General features: G+C 36.7%; 1 protein-coding gene across 30 annotated transcripts in view; it reads right to left on the bottom strand.

Annotated features, from left to right (window-relative positions):
* dnc (phosphodiesterase dunce) overlaps window positions 1-23,126 on the bottom strand; it is a 1,334,769-nt gene that overhangs the window by 311,261 nt on the left and 1,000,382 nt on the right. For 2 of the 30 annotated variants that reach the window (XM_073977488.1, XM_073977475.1), the window contains exon 1: window positions 1,953-2,839. The exons of 17 other annotated variants lie outside the window; for them this stretch is intronic. The gene's annotated coding sequence lies outside the window, so the exon portion shown is untranslated. Of the gene's footprint in view, window positions 1-1,952; window positions 2,840-23,126 lie in introns of those variants that run through there. 11 more of the 30 variants (XM_073977484.1, XM_073977478.1, XM_073977476.1 and 8 more) reach the window with 11 other exon arrangements.

Consider the following 23,126-nt stretch of genomic DNA (forward strand, 5'->3'; position numbering starts at 1 on the left):
TTTGACAGCATGTTCACGTCGCCTGCACATCCCATAGTTATTTGCGACAAGCTGAAATGTGGGAACAAGGTCCTCAAATCCTAGCCGACAGCCTTGGGGTGCTGACAAAAAAATATTTATTATTGTCTTTTTAGGACGAAGGCCATTATTTATGAAAGTTTTTAATTAAATATTAGAATTAATCAAGCTAACATGACCTAAGGAATTTGTATTGAAAAATGAATTCTAGCGAAGTACCACACACTCAACCACTATGCTACGATCGGTTCGCTGGTGGTTTAGGTCAGCTCATCAGGCATATTTTGAATGTAAATGGCTAGAAGACAGAGGCTGATTTTGATAACTTCTATTTATACAACCAGTTTTACAAATTTGTAGATATGAATCGTTTTTGAAGTATTTTTCTATATCAAGTAACCCTAGTGTCTTGTCTAGGAATCCTTTTCTCAATACATACACATGTACAACCGAAGGGGGGTTTTTCTTCATGAATTGTAATGCCCTCCATTTCGGAAGTTTTTGTTGATATCATATATTAAGAAGTGTTGATATGATAGGTTGGCAGTGGCTTAGAACGCTAAGACCTCGACAACATTGTCTGTTTGTTGGGGAGGACCCAGGTTCAAACCTCTGCCGGGCTCATTTTTCAATACAAATTCCTCAGGCCATGTAAGCTCGATTAATTTAAATAATAAATTAAAAAAATTTTTGTTTTGCCTTATTTAGGCGAAGGTTATTTTTAGAGAGATATTTGAATTAATTCTCTTTCGAGTTGAGCTGGTAGGCCTAAGAGGTACATTGAAAAATTAGGAATCGGCCGAAGCCCCACACATTCACATGCTATGTTTCGCGGGTGATTAGACAGATCATCAGGAATATAGGAATGTTATTTTAGTGGGTGGACGAAGCTAGCATTTATACCCCAAATCATTCGAAAATTGTATATTCGAATTATTTATTTAGGGTAGCCGTCTAAATTCCTATGGGGCATTTGCTAGCATGTGGTACTGGTCCGCACGACATACTGCAACTGCCCTGCCAAACCCACCCAACTAACTCCAACAGCTTTGTGGTTACAACCTATAAAAGCAACCACATTCCTAGAAGTGGAGATAGAGTCTGAGTTGGATTCAGAAGGAAAATCACCATGCGTACATACACTCATGTTATATACTGTTACAACAATAATAACAAACTCTACTTAAGTCGGCACAAATTGAAAATATTGAAGGCCAATATCTCTAGGAAGAATGAAGTGATTTTTATACCCTCAGCCTTTAGGCTAAAGAGGGTGTACACACTTTGCTACGGATATTTACGGAATTATGGATATCTCGGGAAGTACGGGCTTGTGCAAGACAACATTTTTATAGTTATACTCAGGACCCCAAGGGCTCTCTGCGGTATACATATCAACATGATCCGGGACCGGGCCCTAAACTGGACTTGCTCCCAATCAACCCTACTTATGGTAAATCTTTCAAAATAAAGCGGGATTTCGCGAGTAAACCGGTATTAGGTCAAAGCTTTCAGTTCTGTTTGGCCGACATTTTTATAAGCGGAATTTCAAAAATGTCAAAATATGTCAGATAGTTCTCATCACATAAAAGAAATTTATTTCACATGTCTTCAAACATGTCTGTTTTTTAAAAACTTTCGAAATTTTGAAACTTTACATTGCGTATTCCTACCACTGGACATTTAACATCGTAAACTAGTGTTGATTATCAGAGGGATGATGATGATGACGACGTCGACGACGATGGAGAGTAAGAGAATGGCATAATAACGAGAGTAGAGAAGAGCAGCATGGAAGCAAACGAAGCACCCAATTGGATAGGGGGTTAAGGGTTGTTGAGTAATTAAGTTTTAAATTTCATATTAAAAAATCTTGGGCTAAAATTTATGCGGCACAGAAAAAACTTTTGGTTTTTGTTTTCAAAATAATTTACATTTTAAATAATTCTCATATTCTACTTGCTCAAACCCAAAACATACAATTTTTTGGGGGACAAGGTTTGGTTTGCAAATTTTGTTTTCACTTTAATTTGATGTAGTATATGCGGTGTGGTATTCACTATTTGTTTTCTTTTTTCTGAGTGACATTAATATTTTTCGTTTTGGTTGCTTCCCCCACTTTTGTGTTTTGTCAAAGCAAATTTTCTTTCGTTTTTTTATTATTTTTGATTGCAGCACAACATACACACAAACACTGATATAATGTTGTATATTTTTTCTGCTTCTTCTTGTTGTTGTTTTTGGGTACTGTGATATATGACCGACTAAAACGTTCGAACGACCGACCAACCGACAACCGACCGATACCGTCCGACCGTGTTCTATTCCGTTCTTTTCATGTGTTCTTTATAAGGTTCTCACAACACTGTTGCTGGACACCAACCATCACTTTTGAAGCGAGACGACCGACCACGAAAATCACAGCCTAGTTTTTGAAAACATTTTTTAATTTTAGTTTTTTTTTCGTTAATTTTTCACGTTTTTTTGTTTAATATTTATTATGAATTTTATTTAGAGCTTTGTATTGCCTTAAATCATTATTTAATCACTTTAACAAAATTTGTGTGGCCAATGTTTTCATTTTTTTCTTTCGAACGAACTACAACTAGACAGGGAGAGCCAGAGCCAGCCAGCAATACAGAAGGCATTGCACAGCACAACACACAGAAGAAGAAAACGACAACGACGGCGGCGACACAACGAACGAAACATACAGAAAGTGGAAGAAGAAGAAAACGACAACAATGCCAAGAGTAAGGTGGACGGTGGCGGACTAACGTTGAAAAATCACACGAAGTTTATGAAAATATACTGGGAACTCTCAGTTATACACAGAGTATGAAAGAAAACAACAACACGAGAATCTGAGAGAGAATTTTTGGGAGAAAATCACAGTATCAAAAAATAACACAAATATACCAAGAGGGCATGGGAAGGAGGGGAGAGGGTTATGCCGGCAGAGATTGAACGCCACCAGCAAGCAACAACACATGCATGATGGCTGCTATGCAAACAACAACGTAATATTTTGGGGAGGTAAAACAAAACGCCTGCTAAGCAACAGCAAAAACAACAACAATGGCAGGCCTACAGTAGCAGCAGCAAAAACAAACAAACTAATTATTGTGGCAAGTGCTTGATTTACTCTTAACTGATAAACAATTACAAAGAGAGTCCCAGAGAGTAAGAGCAAAACTGCATTGTTGTTATGACGGAGCCGCCACAATGTCTCTGTGTGCCCCCGCTAGGCCCCAACAAAACGATAAACAAAACATGCATTGGCGGCCCCAATACTCACAATAATTATTAACGAGAGAGAGAGACCGTACTGTGAAAGAGAACAGCTATATGGCCCCCACAAAATAAATTGCAAAACACCCACCGTAACCACCGTGTGTAGCTTCATAAGAAATTTATAAATGTAAACAAAACATTTCTTGTTTTCTTCTATCCAAAATAAACAAAAAGGAAAACAAAACACGAAACAAAAATGCTAAAACAAACCCCGAGTCTTCTTAGAACACGAAGTCCCTCGTACCTTTGTTGGGGTTTTTGTTTTTTATTTTTAACATAACAATTAAACCGCCTCTACTGTCTTTCTCACAGAATTACCAGCAGCATAACAGCCTACCATGCCTGCTTTTTTAGGGGGGAGATTGTTTGATTGCTACGGCAGCGCATGCTCCAGTTTAGTTCATTTTCCACTTTAGTTTAGTTTCCACTTTAGCCCAGTTATGTTTTTCTGCATTTGTTTTGATTGTTTTATCTCGTTTCGTTATCCTCCCTTTTTTTAATATTTCTTGTGAATATATTTCTTCGTCGTTCTTTAGATACACACACAGTATCCGTGTTTAGCTGTTTGGTTGTTTGATGTCAAAGGGAAAATGTCAAAAAATTTGACAGTTCCTCCGTTTCTGTCGTTCATCGTTCATTTTCATGGTTATTCATTCATATTCATCCTTATTTGCATTTTTGGCGATGCTTTTTGAGTTTGAAAACTGTCAAAATATCGTGGGAGATGGTAATTACATGGCATGTATAGAGAGAGGTATGTTTGCACCTACGTGTGTACAGAATTTGACAGTTTTGAAGGATTTGCTGTGATGCAGCTAAAATAATGGATTAACTAACCCCAATACAATCCTATTAAAATTATATATGTATAATAAGAAAGGTTGGTCGCTCTTGGAGACGTAATAGACAAATGTAAGAAGGTACATTCACCCAAAAAATTATTCGATGCCAATGATTCTATTCCAAAATGGGTGAAAGTGATTTGGTATGTCATTCATTTACAATCTTCATTAATTCTTTTTATAAGAGCTTGAGCCTCAAGAGATTCAAATCATTTTCAAATTCTAAACATGGCATCTCCACTTATCCTGGCTACTTTGGCAGGGCATAGAAACAACTAAATTATTTTTATTGTGTTTTATTAAATACTTAGTCAACTATACTTTGTATACCCTCCACCGTAGTTATGGAGGGTACAATTAAATTTGTCATTCCGTTTGTAAGCGTGAAGATCCTAAGAGCGATACCGGCGGTAGCGTAGCTACTGATAGGGTCACCCATGCCGGTAAGGTCGATGGTGAACGCTGAAGCTCAGAACAATACGCAACGTGGGAAGTCAACGGTATAAGTTATATGCAACTGTGGCGGATGAACTGATCACAACAATGCGACGTCTGTCTCATATTGAGCGGTCACAAACAGCGTCTGCACTCCAGGAGGAGCGGCTGGATATAGAAAAGGAAAGTTCTAAACTCTTCAGAAGGCAACGGGAAACCACTGAAGTAGTTTCCACGGAAAACCATACAATTAAGAATACAAACCAAAATACACGGCCCTTAGTCTCCGGCAATACAAGGGTGCTAGGAATCCCCGGAGGTAAAACTAAAACAAAACTTAATATTGGTACATGGAATGTACGCAGTCTTTACGAAGTTGGAAAACTAGTTAATACCTTAACTGAAATGCACAGACTCCAAATTGATATACTTGGAATATGCGAAACGTTGTGGCCAGATTGTGGAGAATTTATGTCGCAAAACTCGAAAATGTTTTAATCAGGAAATCTTAACGATACTCATAGGAATGGGGTTGGAATAATTGTAACCGACCGTATAGCAAAATATGTTACAGGATTTGTACCAAAATCAGACAGAACCATGATGATAAGAATTGATGCCAAGCCAATTACAATTAATGTTATTCAAGTTTACGCTCCAACGTCGGACACAACTAACGAAGAAGTCGAAGCATTTTACGATGAAATCGAAGAATTGCTACAACTAACAAAACAGCATGAGATAACCATTATACAAGGCGACTTTAACGCAAAGGTTGGACGAGAAGTAGTGACCGGTGTTACTGGCCAATATGGATTAGGAGAAAGGAATGAGAGAGGCGACAGGCTAATCCAAATCTGTCAGGAATATAAAATGAAAATAACAAATACCCTGTTTTGCTTACCACCTAGAAGACTCTACACCTAAATCCCCCAGGACAGAAATGGAAATAAAATAAGAAACCAAATTGACTTTGTTATTGTTAATAAACGCTACGCTACTTCAATTGCGAAAACATCAACATATCCTGGAGCAGACGTACCATCTGATCACAATCTTCTTATGGCAAACATATACACCAAACTTAGTGCACCAGTGAAGAAAAAACAACACCGTAAACTTGACATTGGGAAACTTGACGACCCAGCTACTAAATCAAACATAAGAGACCTTATAAACTTAGAATTGAATAGCGTTAATAGGAATGATGTGGAACATATTTGGGGCGAAGTCAAAAATACTCTTCAAACCATAAGACAAAACAATCTGGGAAATTACAAAAGATCAAAAGACAATGGTTGGATGACAAATGATATACAAGAACTCCTTAGCGAAAGACGGCGATACAAAAACTCGAATTACGAAATGTATTGGGAATTAAACAGGGAGATTCAAATAAAAATTCGAGCTGCAAAAATCAGACATATTAATAGCCAGGAGATCGAAAAATTACAAAACTTACACGATGATTTTAATTTACACAAGAAATTGAAAGAAGCAGCTGGTATAAATCATAGAACTATGTCGCCAGTTCTGTATAACAATAATAATGATCCTGCTTTTGAGAATGCAGAGAAACAAGCAATTTGGAAAAACTACATACAAAGCCTATTTACAGACGTCAACAGATCAAGTTTTAATACCCAATCAGCACAACAGATGACTGGAACAAACATTACTAAGAGCGAGGTAGAATCTGCGATTACATCTCTAAAAACTAAGAAAGCAACAGGACCGGATGAAATTCCTTCAGAGATTCTAAAACTCATAGATAAAAATAATATTGACCAGCTAACAAGTCTAATGAATCATGTATATAATATAGGACACTACCCTCAAGACTGCCTAAATCAACTTTTAAAGCAATTCCTAAGAAAAGTCATGCTAAATACTGTGGTGACCACCGACTTATCAGCTTAATGAGCCACTCTCTTAAAATATTCCTCAAAATTATACACAACAGAATTTATAAAAAATGTGAACAAGCTATGGGTGTAAATCAATTCGGCTTCAAAGAAGGCATGGGGACGAGGGAAGCATTATACTGTGTTCAGGTCCTTATTCAAAAATGTTGAGAGGCTAACAAGGGCATTTTTTATGCTTCATCGACTATGAGAAAGCATTTGACACAGTGAACCATGACAAATTAATGGAAATATATTCGTCAATTGGGATAGATGACAAAGAACTCAGATGCATTCGGAGTCTGTACTGACATCAAACTGCACAGATTGATGTCAACGGCAATCTTACCGACGATATACCGATATCAAGAGGGGTCAGGCAAGGCTGTATCTTATCTCCGTTGCTGTTTAACATATACTCAGAGAGAACTTTCCAAGAATCCGTCAAAAATATAGAAGAAGGAATAAAACTAAACAGTGCTTATATTAACAACATCCGATATGCAGATGATACCACAGTATTAGCCGATAGAATATCCGGACTTCAAAAACTAGTAAATGAACTCACTTCACGCAGCGAATCATGTGGTCTTAAAATTAACACACACAAAACAAAACTGATGATTGTTAGTAAGAAAAATTCACACAATGAAACAATGTTAAAAATAAACAACGCACACGTCGAGAGAGTACAAAGTTTTAAATACCTCGGGGTTCTAATTAATGACCAATGGGATCCCTCAAAGGAAATAAGATATCGTATAGAAATGGCAAGAGATGCATTCTTCAGATATAAAAAAGTTTTGACCAACTATGATATAAACATTGAGACAATAGTACGATTTTATTCAATATGTGATATTTTAGTCAATATGTGAAATATTTTACTAGTTGTATTTTTATTTGTGATAAAATAATTTTATCGAATTTCGCCAATATGACAGTTTTTTTATCGCCGGAAAATCGATAAATTTTTTTTTTTGTGTATGACAAAATATGACGTAAGCCAAATTTTGGACCAAATTGGTTGATCAGTTCGAGAGTTTTCGTACTCTCCAGCCACTACATATGGTGCATTGGGCTTTTTTACACCTTTCGGGCTGTTTTCTCAAGAAGTATGGACTTGCCCCTGAAAAACTTTTACTGTCGTAATTGACGCAGCGAATGCAAGTAGCTTCAACAAAAATCAAAGTGATTCGCGAGGAGGTCTTAAAGTGAACTTATCCGAAATTTTGTGTGGGAGGTACCCGAAAGAGTGGACCGATTGAGTTCATACTAGAACCTCATCTAAGTCTGGTAGAAATTTCACGATGTGTAAAGTGTGGGCCAAATCGGTTACTCACTTTAAGAGTTATGGTGCGCACACATTTTCCGAACATACTCGAACTTTTGTGGGGGAGGTACCGGAAGGAGTGGACCGATATATCTCACCTTCGAACTTAAACTAAGTTTGGACAAATTATTACGAAAGCCAAAATTTGGAGAAAATCAGACAGACGGACGGACATTGCTAAGTCGACTCCAAGTTGTCTGAAACGGATTTCGTCCAAACATACATGGGGTCTAAAACCTCGTTAGCATAAATGCTGAGGGTATAAATATGGGCGAACGTCTCTTATATGTTCAGGGGGTGTGTGGCAGTAACGGGGTCCGGCTAAATGGCTTTTATGGGTTCAGGGATATGAGACCAATCTCTTTCACTCAATTCGACACGATAATAAAGACACTAGTCTAGAGGAATGGGGCTAATACCAAAGATATACGTAACATATGGGCAGAGATCTGAAGCGTTCGCTCATATTTATGAATAACATGTTGCAATATTTGAAGCCTATGTATATCGGACCACTCACTGAAGTCTCTAGACTCCAAATCCATTGAGTACTTTCCGAAAAATTTAGACATAAAGTAAAAGTTAAGTTCACATTACACGAAAGCGGAATTATGGGTCCAATGGGGGAAATATCTCCGGATTATACCAAAATAATCGTTGATTTACTGTTTGGAGGCTCGATGATTTCCTACCACCTAATTTTTTCCATTTGACCCAAAAACTTTATATATGAAATTTTATGGCGATCGGTTAACGTTAACCCGTGCCAACCTAGCGATCTTTGTTTCCACAATAATTTGTGTGGGGCCAAAGGTACATTTTCACTTCCAATATGGACTATATCGGTCCATTCCCTTAGCCACCTCCCCCGCAAAACTTTAATCCAAATCCATATTTTTTTGTTGGCAAGTTAATATGCTAAACATGTTTAAAACCCCTTAAGTACATACGTTTTTTTTTTGGAAAAAGTGTTTCAGTTAACACTTTCTGAGGGTATATCTCTGTCGGCAAAGCCGACTGATACATTTTTACTTGTTGGTCGTATCAAAGTGTATATACCATCTATAGCCTAAAGGCAGAGGGTGTAAATATTTATTGTTTAATTTTGTCGGGTCCGTAGCCATCAGAATATTATTCAGGAAATCCCAGGATCAATGCGGATGTGCAAAGTTTTAACATCCGAATCCACAATACTCAAACTTTGTTGAGATGCAATCATCATCAGAATATAATACTCCCCCCAGTTCCCCCAATAACAGCCGCACACGCAGCACGTAACACTACCCGTTGCTGTTCCAATGGAATCCGAGGCGGGGTCGTGGAAATTGTCGATTTTATGAGTTGAAAGAATGTCATGACTACGGCGATACTGGAGACCAAGCTCAACAACCCTTACAGCGTTGTGATGATTACAAAATATTCAAAGAAGGAACGCAACAGAAGCGGCGGTGGGGGTTAGCGTTTCTATCGCATCAGTCTGTTCAATACAGACTAATGTCGCTTGAGCCTGTCTATAATGACCCGTACATGGAATGTATGGGGATAGCAGTCAGGTGTGGAACTGCCGTGGTAGTTGCTTAACATATACATTCCGCCAATAAATAGCTGTACTCCAAGTTAAAGGCCTAACATTAGACCACTTTTGTAAGCTCTTAAGTGAGACCAAATTTCTCAACAGATGAGACGGAATTAGCAAACGAGCGTGAGGAGCTTCGTCGTGCCAGCCCCAGTGACCCCAGAGTCAGAGGGCTGACACTGGAAGTTAACAGATTGGTCGGTGAGCATAAGCGGAACAAGTGGTTAAATCATCTGAAGAGTTGCAACATTGGAACTGAAATAAGTGAATTGTGGGCAACGGTTAAGTCACTCACGAAGTTAGGACCTCCGAAGGTGTGCCAGTTATTTTAATCTACAGTTTGTCGAGCATCCCAAACGAAGAGAAGAGTACTACGTCGCATTAGAAATCCTCCTGCCAAAGAGGAACCACCACAATTTACAACAGTTCATGTTGCGAATGTCATCCGGAACGCTAAATCATCCAAAGCGTTGAGCCCCGAATCTCCATGTTAATGTGGAAGCAACTGGATAAGTGGAGAGTCGAGTATTTCAACCTGTCGCCAGCCACTCACATCATTCCCGAACTCTGGAAAATGGGCATGGTGGTCCCGCTACTGAAACCAGTATGCCAGCAAAGGTAAATTTCACTTTCTTCGCTCGTAGCAAAGACCATTTAGGCTTTACTTCTGCCCAGGGTCAGAAATATCTATCTAGTTGCCAATAATCAGCATGGATTCCGTAAGCAGCACAGCACGACAACAGCGCTGCACGCCATCTCCACACATATTAGTTGAGGACTCAACCCGAGCATGCCGTGTGATAGAACAGTAATGGTGGCGCTTGACTTATGAAAAGCCGTTGATACTGTGAAGGACCCTACTCTCTTTGAGGACATCGAGCGGACTCTCTGGCAAGTTTAAAACGTTGGATAATGAATTATATATGTGGACGCCAGTTCAAGCACAATAAGTTCAAGCACCGAAAAGTGAAGCAGGGAGTTCCCCAAGATATAATCCCATATTCCCGGAACTGTTTAACCTCCACCTCTCCTGTATTCCACCCACTCTATGTGGCATGAGACCACCCCTGATGTCATTTGTGAAAGAGTGAATTTCTTGACTGGTCTCATCACCTTTTCCCACACGGGAAATATTCAAGTATCCGCCATTAAACCTACCTAAACAAAGGAAACATTTCGGTATCGGAACTATTTGGAAGGAAAAAAAAAAAACAAAAAGAGCGACGAAAGATAAAGAACTATTACGGTCTCGGAACTATTTGGAACGAAAAGAACGACGAAAAAAAAAAGATTCGTTGAACTATTTCGGTCTCGGAACTATTTGGAATGAAAAGAACGATGAAAGAGGAAGATTCATTGAACTATATCGATCTCGGAACTATTTGGAACTATGGAACTACTTTAAGGAATTAGTTCCTTTTGGGAAAAAGAACTAGAAAGATCGAATACTAATTATCTGATGCTTCTAGGGGTCATATTCTACAGCATGTTCACGTCGCACAGTGTTGCCTCAGTGGACAAAAATCGAAAAATGTGTTCTTGACTTTTTTATAATTTTATGGTTTTATTTTATTGAGAACACTTCAAATAGGACAAACCTCAAAGATGTTGTCGATATTTGGTGTTACTATAAAGTTATAGCTCGTTAAACATAGAACATTTTTCGTATGTGACATTTACTAAAATGTATTTAAAAAAGAAACCCATGTTCATGGAATTTTTTTAAAGAAGTTATTGGCATATTCCACAACTTTTGAATAGGGAATTAAAGAGTGGTCGATAGTCTTGCAATTTATGAAAAAAAGTTTACATAAAATATGTATACATAAAGTACCGTTATGTTGATTGAAACAGTAACGTGTTATACAAAACTCACGAATTTCGCTTCTTTCATGGAGTGTATCTAAAAATTGCAGCAAATTGCAGTTTCGACCATTTGGTACATGAAACAGACATCCCTTTCGAATTAAAATATGCAAAGTTTACTTCCTATAAAATCCGATTCTCGGAGCCACAACCATATCATCATAAACAATTTGTACGAAAGGAGCAAGAATCATTGTTTTGCCTCAGTGGATAAATTCACTTTATTTGACTGATTCGTTTTATATATCCAAATATGAACCGATTTTTAACAAAATCGGTATAACTGATCAAAGGCCCAAGCAAATATCGCATATTAAATTTGAAGGCGGTTCAATTAAAATTGGCTGAGTTATAGCAGAATCGGAGAAATATATATATATGGGGGATATATCCAAATCTGAACCGATATGGACCAAAATGGGAATTTTTCATTCCTATGCCCGCATAAGTGCTTGTATAAAAATTCATCGACCTAGGTCAACTCCTTCTATTTTTGTCCACGTTTACAAGGAAGCGGCAACACTGTGCGTCGTCCACACATGCCACAGCTATCTGCGACAACATGAGATGTAGGAACAAGGTCCTCAAGCCCCTATGTGGCGCAAGTTTAATTTGAAATATTCAAACCTGTCAGAATGCCGCCCTGATAACTGCAAGAGGATGCCTCCTCATGTCTTTAGTAAACCATCTATAGCGTTCACACAGATGTATTTGCAGATTCCATAAACAACTATTGTGAGGAAGAGGAGCGTGAGCTGCACGACAAACCAGAGTAGTTCTGGCTCATCTATGTCCGGGATGGTACAGCCGTCTAAACTCGTATATGGCAAATATCGACAACAGAAAGCAAAACATGTGCCCAGCAGGCGGCACAGGGGCGGCCTTGCCAAAAGAAGAAATGTTCCAAATCAAATTTCATTATGAGTCTCTGAACAAAAGAAATTTGTTGCTATACTATTTAACATCTCCAGAAGCTTTCGCTTTTCATATATGATTTAGGACCTTTTTTACCGTTTTTATTCACATCTTCGTTATCTGCGGTCCCATAATATATTTTATTTATTTTTTTTTATAATAAATTCTTTCAGAGGGTTATGTGCGCTCGATCCAAACTGTTTTTGAAATATCTATGATGTATATACATATGTATATAGGGAAAATATTGATAACCCCGATCGGACTTTGAAAAATTACGTATTTTAGTACTATAAACTAAAATAACGTCATCGGGATAAGCCATAGGATCCTGATATTGTATGTGAAAATGTGGGGATATTCTACGGCCATTGTCCAGAGAATATATATGTATCTGACATACGAGTCCTAACATCCATGGTTTTGACATGGTTCTAAATACTATAATGGCATTTTGTAAAATGATGACAAATTATTTTGTAGAATATGATACGATAACATTTTAAATGAGTTTTTAAACGTTTTTGAAAAAAGGGACCAAAAAGACCCCATTAGTGACTAGCATGAGTGTTAATTTTTTCATAAAAAGATACCCCGCATTGTTGTCAGTAGTATTGCCAAAGACACTTTATACCTAAAATGCAAGGATTCCAAAGAATCTGATGTCGAATATTTCAAAACCTGTAGAAATGGGCGGAACTTGTCTTCTTTTTTTCGGTCCTCTTTCATAATCTGTGCGGGTTTCTTGTAATTTAAAAAAGTTTGATTTTGTTGTACAGTGTTATTTAAATGGAAATGGTTTTATTTGCTTTAAAATCCTATAAAAGGTATGTCTGAAGATTTGGGTATAAACCGCAAGGTCTATTAGAACCAGTGGGTGTAAATGTATTTTTGCGATTCAAATATTTGTTTGTATATCCAAGTGTGTTCATTTTCGCCGGAGATTAACAAAATTCCCACTTACCCAAACAACGATGAAACAAATCATAAATTACAATTAATGCAAATTTATTAACTTGAAGACGACCCTAAACCCAAGTGATTATCTGCCATGAAACATTTATATGTTTTTCATTTTATATTTTTTTGCGGGGGATAACATCCATTCATTGTTCCAAGTGGATAATAAATTATTTGCCATGTAGCAGCAGATTTATTTTTCTCAATGCATTTGTGGAGATTTTTATCGGCAGTAGCAGCAACATCACACGATGGCCACGAGATGTAAATATAACAAAATGACCTGCCAGAAATGATAAACCCCCATAATAAAAGGGGAGAAATGTAAAAGCAAAAGAGAGTAATGCAAAAAATAGAAAACTATTGGAGAGTTGGAGAGCAAAAGTTCCCCATGTGATTTATTAATAATTCAAAGAGTGAGAAAAGAGAGTTGAATAAACAAACTCAAAGCACTCCCACCAATTGCTTGAGTGGAGTTATTGCACCTGCTGTGGACACCTTGTGTTTGGTGGATTGGGGGGGTAAAGCCAAAAATAAACAACACCCATTCAATGAAGCCTAAAATTAATAAACAAAAAATAAAACAATGGACTTGGTACTTTTTACGTCAACGCAATTTTAAATTTAGTAAAGTTAGGAGAGTGAGGGAAGAATGAGAGAATAATTATTGTAGATAAGCGAAATATAAGGGGCCATAGAAAAAATTTTGTTAAATAGATATGATAGTAAATAATGGAGAGATACAACACTGTCAGCTAGACCAATTTTTACGATAATAAATCTAAAAAAAAACAACAACAAAACAACAAATAAATTATAAACACCTTTTTTCACCTTTAGTATGGCTTAAGTGTAATAAATTGTGCAACAACAACAAATAGAGAACCCAAATTTAATATTTTTGTTTGTTGTTCAAAAGTCAGGTATTTATGGCGCTATGCCGCATTAACCAGTTGTGCCTAAAAATATTAATAAAATTAATGAACTGTGGGGGATTCGGTTGGGTGGTTGTAAAAATATAAACTAAAATTTAATGAAAACAAATAAAATAAATATGTAAAAAAATTTAGACAAGGATGGAGGACGACGGTATTGTATTTTGTAAAATTAAAACCCCTAATAAAAGTTATAGCATTTTAGGGTATAGGTATAAATTTAGGTATTTCAAGAATACGTATTTATTAAAATTCCATAAAGGCACAATTTAAAAAGGTCCATGAATTTAGAAATATAATATTATTATAATTGTTACTATTTATACTGTCCACCATAATATGGAGGGTATAATTAAAATTGTCATTCCGTTTGTAACACATCGAAATATTCATCGGAGACCCTATAAAGTATATCGTCACCTGAAATGCCCAAAGACGTAACCTTAAAGGTTACTTTGAGGGTTACGTCTTTGGACATTTCAGGTGAAGATATATATTCTTGATCAGTTTTGTTTTTTCAAAATAGTCTGGCTTAATCCCATTGTTGTTGTTTTAATATTTTAAAACAACTATTTTATTAGTGGAAAAGATTTGGCATTGTTCGCCAAGGGGTAAGGCAGGGAATACTATAGTTTCGATCCACGGATCTCATCAGTTCCCTTGTTTCTTGTTTGTGGATATTCTCCACCGAAGTTATTTTTCAATAACTTCTTCAACAAGAAACTTTTTATACCCAAACATCAATCGTCAGCTCGAAGTATAAAGGTAAGCAAAGAAAAAAGTTCAATGAGAAGTTTTTCCTTGGCAACCTCATACAACTCCGACGAAAGTGTCTGCGAAAACAATTCAAACCTCTTCCACTTGTATGTGTCGTCTGACGATTGATGTTTGGGTATAAAAAGTTTCTTGTTGAAGAAGTTATTGAAAAATAACTTCGGTGGAGAATATCCACAAACAAGAAACAAGGGAACTGATGAGATCCAGTGGCGTGGATCGAAACTATAGTATTCCCTGCCTTACCCCTTGGCGAACAATGCCAAATCTTTTCCACTAATATAGTTGTTTAAAAATATTAAAACAACAACAATGGGATTAAGCCAGACTATTTTGAAAAAACAAAATTGCAAACGCTATCCCAATAAAAAAACGCCACAATGCTTCAAATATTCTTGATCAGGCTAAAATTCTAAGTCGATATAACCATGTCCGTCTGTCCGTCCGTCTGTTGAAATCAAGATACAGCTCGCAATTATCAAGATAGAGCTTTGTAATTTGTTTTGACAGTTTCTATTACTCCTAGGATGTTTGGTATTGCAAATGGGCTATATCAGCCCACATTTTGATATAGCCCAACGGTACCTCACGATTTTCGGTATTTTGAAGGTTTTAGCCTCATTATCACACCAACATGGCTGAAATTTGGTACTTAGTCTTCGTTGGGGGTATAAAACTTTCCCACAGAAATTTGTCGGTATAGGTTCATGCCTTCGCATAGCCCCAATAAAACGGTACCTCACGATTTTCGGTATTTTGAAGGTTGTGGCCACAATAATCCACCGCAATGGCTGAAATTTGGTATTTAGTCTTCGTTAGTAGTATAAAACTTTCCCCAAAAATTTGCCGGTATAGGTCCACACCTTTATATAGCCCCCATGGAACGGTACCTCCCGATTATCGGTATTTTGAAGGTTGTGGCCACAATAATCCACCGAAATGGCTGAAATTTGGTATTTAGTCTTCGTTGGGGGTATAAAACTTTCCTCCAGAATTTTGTCGGTACATGTCCATGCCTTAATATAGCCCCCATAGAACGGTACCTCCCGATTTTCGGTATTTTGAAGGTTGTGTGCCACAATAATCCACCGAAATGACAAAAATTTGGTACTTTGTCTTCGTTCGGGGTATACAACTTTCCACCAGAAATTTGTGGGTACAGGTCCTCAATATAGTACCTCCCGAATTTCGTTATTTTGAAAGTTTTCCACTTTTTTTACCGAAATTGGTGATATTTGGAATATAGTCTTCCTCATAAACGAAGGGAAATTATTCCATTTTACTTCAATAGAATTCGTGGTGGAGGGTGTAACAAGTTCGACCCGGCCGAACTTAACGCCGTTCTTAATTGTTTTTATTATCAATATTTATACTCTCAGCCTTTAGGCTGAAAAATGTGCCTCATCGAAATAACGGTTTTAGACCCCAAATATGTTTGGACGAAATTCGCATCAGACATTTTGTGTGTCCGTCTGTTTGTGTGTCCGTCTGTCTGTGTGTCCGTCTGTCTTTCTGGCTGCCTGGTGCGTATGACAACTCTCGAACGGATCAACCGATTCGAACCAAATTTTGGGTATCCTAATATTTTGTCCAAACTTAGTTTAAGTTCGAAGATGGGCATTATCGGTCCACTCCTTCGGGTATCTCCCCCAGAAAAGTTTAAAATTCTTCTGTAAAATGGTGTGAACGATAACTCTCGAAGCAATCGATTTGGTCCAAACTTTTCACATCGTATTATTCCTTCCAGATATAGATCGGGTTCGAAATTCAGATAAACTGAAGTTTAAGAGCTCCTCTCGGATCGTTTTGAAATTTTTTCAGTAAGTTTTCCTTGCGGCTCCCTTTACGACGGTACAATTTTTTTCTTGCGCAAGTCCATACTTCCTGAGATATTGGCCTAAAAACTCCAAGAAACACTGACGGAACCAACCAAAATGGCAAATCTGCAAGATAGGTCTCGCATGGAGTTTCTAATTGGTGCAGACTTTGCACATCGCATTATTCCTTCCAGTTGTAGATCGGGTTCGAATATGGACTATATCGGTCCACTCCTTCTGGTACCCACACAAAATTCAGATAAAGTAAAGATTAAGAGCTCCTCTCGGTTCGTTTTGAAATTTTGTCAGTAAGTTTTCCTTGTGGCTCCCTTTACGACGGTATAATTTTTTTCTTGCGCAAGTCCATACTTCCTGAGTTATTGGCCTAAAAGCTCCAAGAAACCCTGACGGCACCAACCAAAATGGCAAATCTGCAAGATAAGTCTCGCTTGGAGTTTCTGATTGGTGCAGACTTTGGAATATATATTGTATCAGAGTTTAAGAGCTCCTCTCGGATCGTTCTAAATTTTTGTCAGTAAGTTTTCCTTGCGGCTCCATTTACGACGCTACAATTTTTTTCTTGCGCAGGTCCATACTTGCTGTGATATTGGCCTAAAAGCTTTAAGAAACCCCAACCAAAATCAAAAACCAAAATCGCAAATCTGCAAGATAATTCTCGCAGGAAGTTTCTGATTGCTGCAGACTTTGCACATCGCATTATTTCATCCAGTCATGTATCAGGATGGAATATAGACTATATCGATCCACTCCTTCGGGTAAATCCCACACAAAATTCAAGAGCTCCTCTCGCATCGTTTTGATTCTTTTTCAGAAGGTTGTTCTAGCGGCCTCATTGACAACGGTACAATTTTTTCCACAGTAAGTTAATACTTCCTGAGATAATGGCCGAAAAGCTCCAAATCCCTGGCGGCACATACTCAAATGGCTATTGTGCAAGACGCAAAAAAATGTGTAAGCGGTTTCCATTAAAAGTTAGTTAAAGGGCACTGTGCATAATATTGTTTTATAAGGGGACGATACAGTCAATGCATTGTCCCAATTTGAACTTCCATATCTCAAAAACGGTAAAACCTACGAAAATATCATAAAGGCCAATCTTGTGGAGAATTTTCTCTGCTACAACATTTTCTTAAGACCCATTTACATAGAACTCGCGGTTTCCAAGCTAAATCGTGAAAACCTAAAGAACCCCTAAAAATGTGAACTTAAATCGCGATTTATTTTAAAACCCCTCCGGCGATTTTTTTTTGTTTCTTGATATTTCTCATCTATGAGCATTGCAGTTTCAGAATCAGCAAAATCTTCCGAGGTGTTAGCACCTTCCATTTAAATTTGTTAAGGCACACCCTGATCTGTTCATATTTGGATATAGCTCCCATATATATTTTCGGCCGATTTCATGTATTTTATGCATTATACACGCTATGTATGTCCAATTTCAATGAAATTTAGAATATGTGATGGAATTAGGCCTAGAAATAAATTTGTAAAATTATATCGAAATCGGTTCCGATTTGGATATGGAAGCTATATTTTCGTCCGATTTCATGTATTTGATGTACCAAACACGCTACATATATATATATATCCAATTTTAACGAAATTTGGAATGTGTGACGAAAATTGGCCTACAAATAAATGTATCAAAATATATTTATTTTACTTATTCGGGGTAGCGAAGCGCATCGGGTTCAGCTAGTATATTTTATATACGGCATAATTATAGTGTTTGGTTTCGTGTTTTTGTCAATGGCTGAGCGTATATCTCCGTCAGCACAACTGACTGATACTTTCTGACTTGTTTTTTTTTATTTTAAAGTGGTAGTAGATCAGGTACATGTCAGTGCGTCTCTACTTTAGAACCACAACCATAGATTTTTATAGAATATAGTAAATCATTGAGATAAACTGGATACCAATATTTTGTTCATATTTTGAAAGCGAGTACTTCAGCTTTAATCATACTTTTTGAAAGTAGTATAAGAGACTCTTGCGCTTTTTCTTAAGAATATTTTTTTAGAGCACTCTTTTTTTGGCAAACATGTCAACGTTTCTTTGTAGTTGGTATAAGGTAAATGATCTCAGCATGTCATTCTTACGTACCAACCGATATCGTTTTTGTTTGCAATCACAATTTAATTTGTTTACCCACCCCCATTTTAATCGATCCATCATCATCAGGTCGTTGTTATTTAATAAACAATAAGACAAAGACAAATGCCAAATGTTTTTCCTTTTATTTTCATAAAATAATTAATATCAATTTTTGACTTTTGATATATTGTGCAAATATTGCACAATACCAGAAAAAAATAATAATTGTAATTAAGTGATTTTTTTTTGTATAATAAATAACAAGGGATGGAGAGTTACAAAATGCATTTCAAAACCATTCATCAATTTGGATAAAAAGAATATTCCAATTGAAATGACAATATGATTAAGTCGAAAATTGTTTAATTTGATCATTTTTGTTTGTCTTACCAGGTGAATATTTATATTTAAAAACATAGCTTCCTGTTGTTTTGGACTTACCTAAAAAGAGAAAAAGAAAAACATGTTACCATTATTGTTGTTGAATTGCAGAATGTTACTAAATTCAAAGAAAAAATATATTCATCATTAGGAATTTGAAAAAAAAATATTTTCTATATCAAAAAGGCAAAATACATGTTTTTATTTAATTTATTTTAATGGTTCTATATTAAATTTATATTAGGATAGAATCGATAATTACAACCTTCATATCGACTAGAATGTTGCTTTCGATAGACCTGTACTGTGAAAGATGCCTAAGACATGTAGCCTTTCGAGATGACACTAACTGACGTACGTTCTACGTGTAAGAACCTTTCAGGAAAATGCAGTGATCGATCTATATTTTTATCATCCTGTTGGACGTGTTGCGCTTTCGTAAAAATACGCACCACATGTTACTCGGCTATGGCTATGATATCAATATCATTGATTAAAGGCAATATGTTCGGAACCTATAACTTTGAACTACTAAACGATGTTATCAATTTCAGAACCGCCATAAAGAAAACAATAATTAAACACTAATACTACCCCCCTATGATCCTGAGTCAAAGGTAAGAGCGAAAACAGTCATGTAATCAGAACAACTGTTGTAAAATTACGCCCGTATTGGGTTGTTGATGCTTTCGCAAGTTTAGTCTTCGGAAATACAGAGAAATTACAAGAACTAAAATACAATTATATATAATTGGGACCATATCACCTACAGGCGGAATATGTTTTCCAAACAATCCAAACGTATCTGGAGAAGTATACCATATCAAGGGGTGTTAGACAGGGATACCTTTTATCTCTTCTGTTATTCAGACATATTCAGAGGAAGTATTCCAAGAAACACTCGAAGGTGAAAACATCGAAATCAAAATTAATAGGAAACTAATCCATAACACTGTGTGTAATTTTTTGAGTCATGCTTTGGCACAAATATATCAAAACAACATTCACTGATGATGAAAGGCCAGAAAATAACACTAATACTGAATCAGACATAACAGGAAACCCGATCACGGAAGATGAAGTCAAATCGGCAATTCAGTCAATGAAAGATAAGAAGACCGTCGGCCCTGATGAAATACCCGCAGAGATTTTGAAATTAATAGAGGGAAACAATATACAACTACTGCTGAAACTCTTCAATCACGTTTACGATACAGGACAGTACCCCGACGACTGGTTAAAATCTACATTTATAGCTATACCAAAAAAAGCACATGCACGAAAATGCGGTGATTATAGACTAATTAGTCTAATGAGTCATGCCCTAAAAATATTTATTAAAATACTACATAAAAGAATCTACCCTAAGTGTGAGCCACATATGGGGAGAACACAATTCGGTTTCAAAGAAGGCATGGGAACGCGAGAGGCACTACTAAGTATCCAAGTCCTTATTCAAAAATGTAGAGATGTTCAAAAAGATATATTCTTATGTTTCGTCGACTACGAAAAAGCTTTCGATACGGTCAGGCATAAAAAAATGATGGATATCTTGATGGATACCGGAATAACAGAAAAGGAAATAAGATGCATAAAAAACCTTTATTGGCAACAAACTGCAAACATTCAAGTTGATGGAGAACTCACTGACAATATCCCAATATCCAAAGGCGTTAGACAAGGGTGTATCCTATCACCTCTATTATTTAATTTATACTCCAACAAAATATTTCAAGAAGCAGTTGAAAACGAGCAAATTGGCGTAAGGGTGAATTACTCTGAATTAATAAACAATATACGATACGCCGACGACACAACATTAATTGCCACTAGCCTATATGGTCTACAGAAACTGGTTAACTCGCTTACTCAAAAAAGCGAATTGTATGGTCTTAAGATTAACATTAAGAAAACGAAATATATGGTAATAAGTAGAAAAACTTACCAAAACAACACATCATTGAAAATAAAAAATGACGAAATAGAACGGGTAAGGAGTTTTAAATATCTTGGGGTCCTTATAAATGACCAATGGGATGCCTCGAGAGAGATAAAATGCCGAATAGAAGTAGCTAGGCAATCCTTTTTTAACCATCGCAAAATATTAACAAGTCATGACGTCAACATCACAACAAAAATGCGCTTCATAAAATGTTATGTATGGTCCACTCTACTATATGCTGCCGAGACATGGACAATAAAGTCAATAGACGAACAAAAATTGAACGCATTTAAAATGTGGATTTATCGCAGAACACTGAAAACTCCTTGGACTGACCGAGTACCAAATGAAGAAGTCCTGAGAAGAATGAACACTAAACGACAACTTCTTGATATCATAAAAAGTAGGAAGATATCCTATATGGGACACATAATGAGAAACGAAAAGTATTCTGTCATCCAGGGCATAATTAAATGTCAAATTGAGGGAAAAAGGCCAAGAGGAAGAAGAGAAATTTCCTGGATAAAAAACATTTTGGAGTGGCCTTATCAACGCTGCGAGGAATAGAGAGATCACCATTGCTGAATAATTTACCACAACATATTCATAAACATATATCTATATATACAGCTAAAAATACTTAATTTGTTATTGTATGATCGCCAAAATCCGAATGCGGATCGGCAAATAAAGAAGAAGATACCATATCAAGGGGTGTTAGACAGGGATACCTTTTATCTCTTCTGTTATTCAGACATATTCAGAGGAAGTATTCCAAGAAACACTCGAAGGTGAAAACATCGAAATCAAAATTAATAGGAAACTAATCCATAACACTGTGTGTAATTTTTTGAGTTATGCTTTATTAACCATATTCTGACTCCACAGTGTGATAGAAGACCAAAAAAATAGAAGACACGTGTCTTGCCGTTTTTCCTTATCTCATCAAATTTAGCGGTATAGGACTCCAAAGGTTTGAGGCTTTGATGTAAAAAGGTGTCATTTTGTCAAGACTATATCTTCCAAACCGTTAGTAATTTTGAATTTACCTCAGAGGCAAAGTTGCAGCTCTTGTGTTAAAGAACAAACATTGTGAACACATATAATCCATCAAATTTCATCTGCAAGGTCAAAATCGCCAAGGTCAAATTTCTTTTAAAAATATTTCTCGGAATTTGGTCTGCAGCTATCAAACCGATCAAATTTGAAGCAAACAACCAACTACAAAAATGTACCTCAGATATCAATAAACATCTTCCTAGAATATACGAACTCTGTATAGACGGTTCTTAAAGGTCGAAATAACAAAGCAAATGGGATTTTTATCCTGTTTTCTCTTGGGAATGTTGGGAATATTTTTGTTAAGAATTTTACCACTCATGAGGTTCACCAAAGGTGTCTATTTGGTCCTTTTTTCGAAAATCTTTCAAAAACTCCTACATAATGTGACCATATCAAATCCAAATATTCTACAAAATTATTCGTCATAAAATTTTACTATAGGTCTCAGAGTACACCAATTCTGTAAATCTTATCTAATCGCCAGGAATCTCTAAAAATGAAAAACAAATCCCTCAAAAGGTGACGATCCCCGCAAACGCTTTAAGGACCATGATATGCGAATCTGAACCTGGAATGTTCGCACTCTTTATAGAGAAGGTGCAGTTTACGCATTGACAGATGTACTTGAAAAGTACAAGGCCGACATTACTGCCATACAGGAAATACGATGGAACGGGAAAGGAAAGTCACAACAACACCTAAAGGGGACGCATGACACAAAGCATGAGTTGCCATGCCATGACACAAAGCATGAGTTTGGTTGCGGATTTGTAGTTGGTCGGAGGTTAAAACATCTGGTCTCCAGCTTCACCCCAGTGAATGAAAGATTCGCTCCAATTCGACTAAAAGCAAAATTCTTCAACATCAGCTTTATTTGCGCTCATGCTCCCACTGCAGACAAGGACGAACAGATCAAAGATATATTTTAAGAGCGCTTAGAAGAAAGGAGAATAAGCG

The sequence above is a fragment of the Musca autumnalis genome, unplaced genomic scaffold, assembly GCF_047663935.1.
Source record: "Musca autumnalis isolate F117 unplaced genomic scaffold, ASM4766393v1 scaffold_3, whole genome shotgun sequence".
NCBI classification, from domain to species: domain Eukaryota; kingdom Metazoa; phylum Arthropoda; class Insecta; order Diptera; family Muscidae; genus Musca; species Musca autumnalis.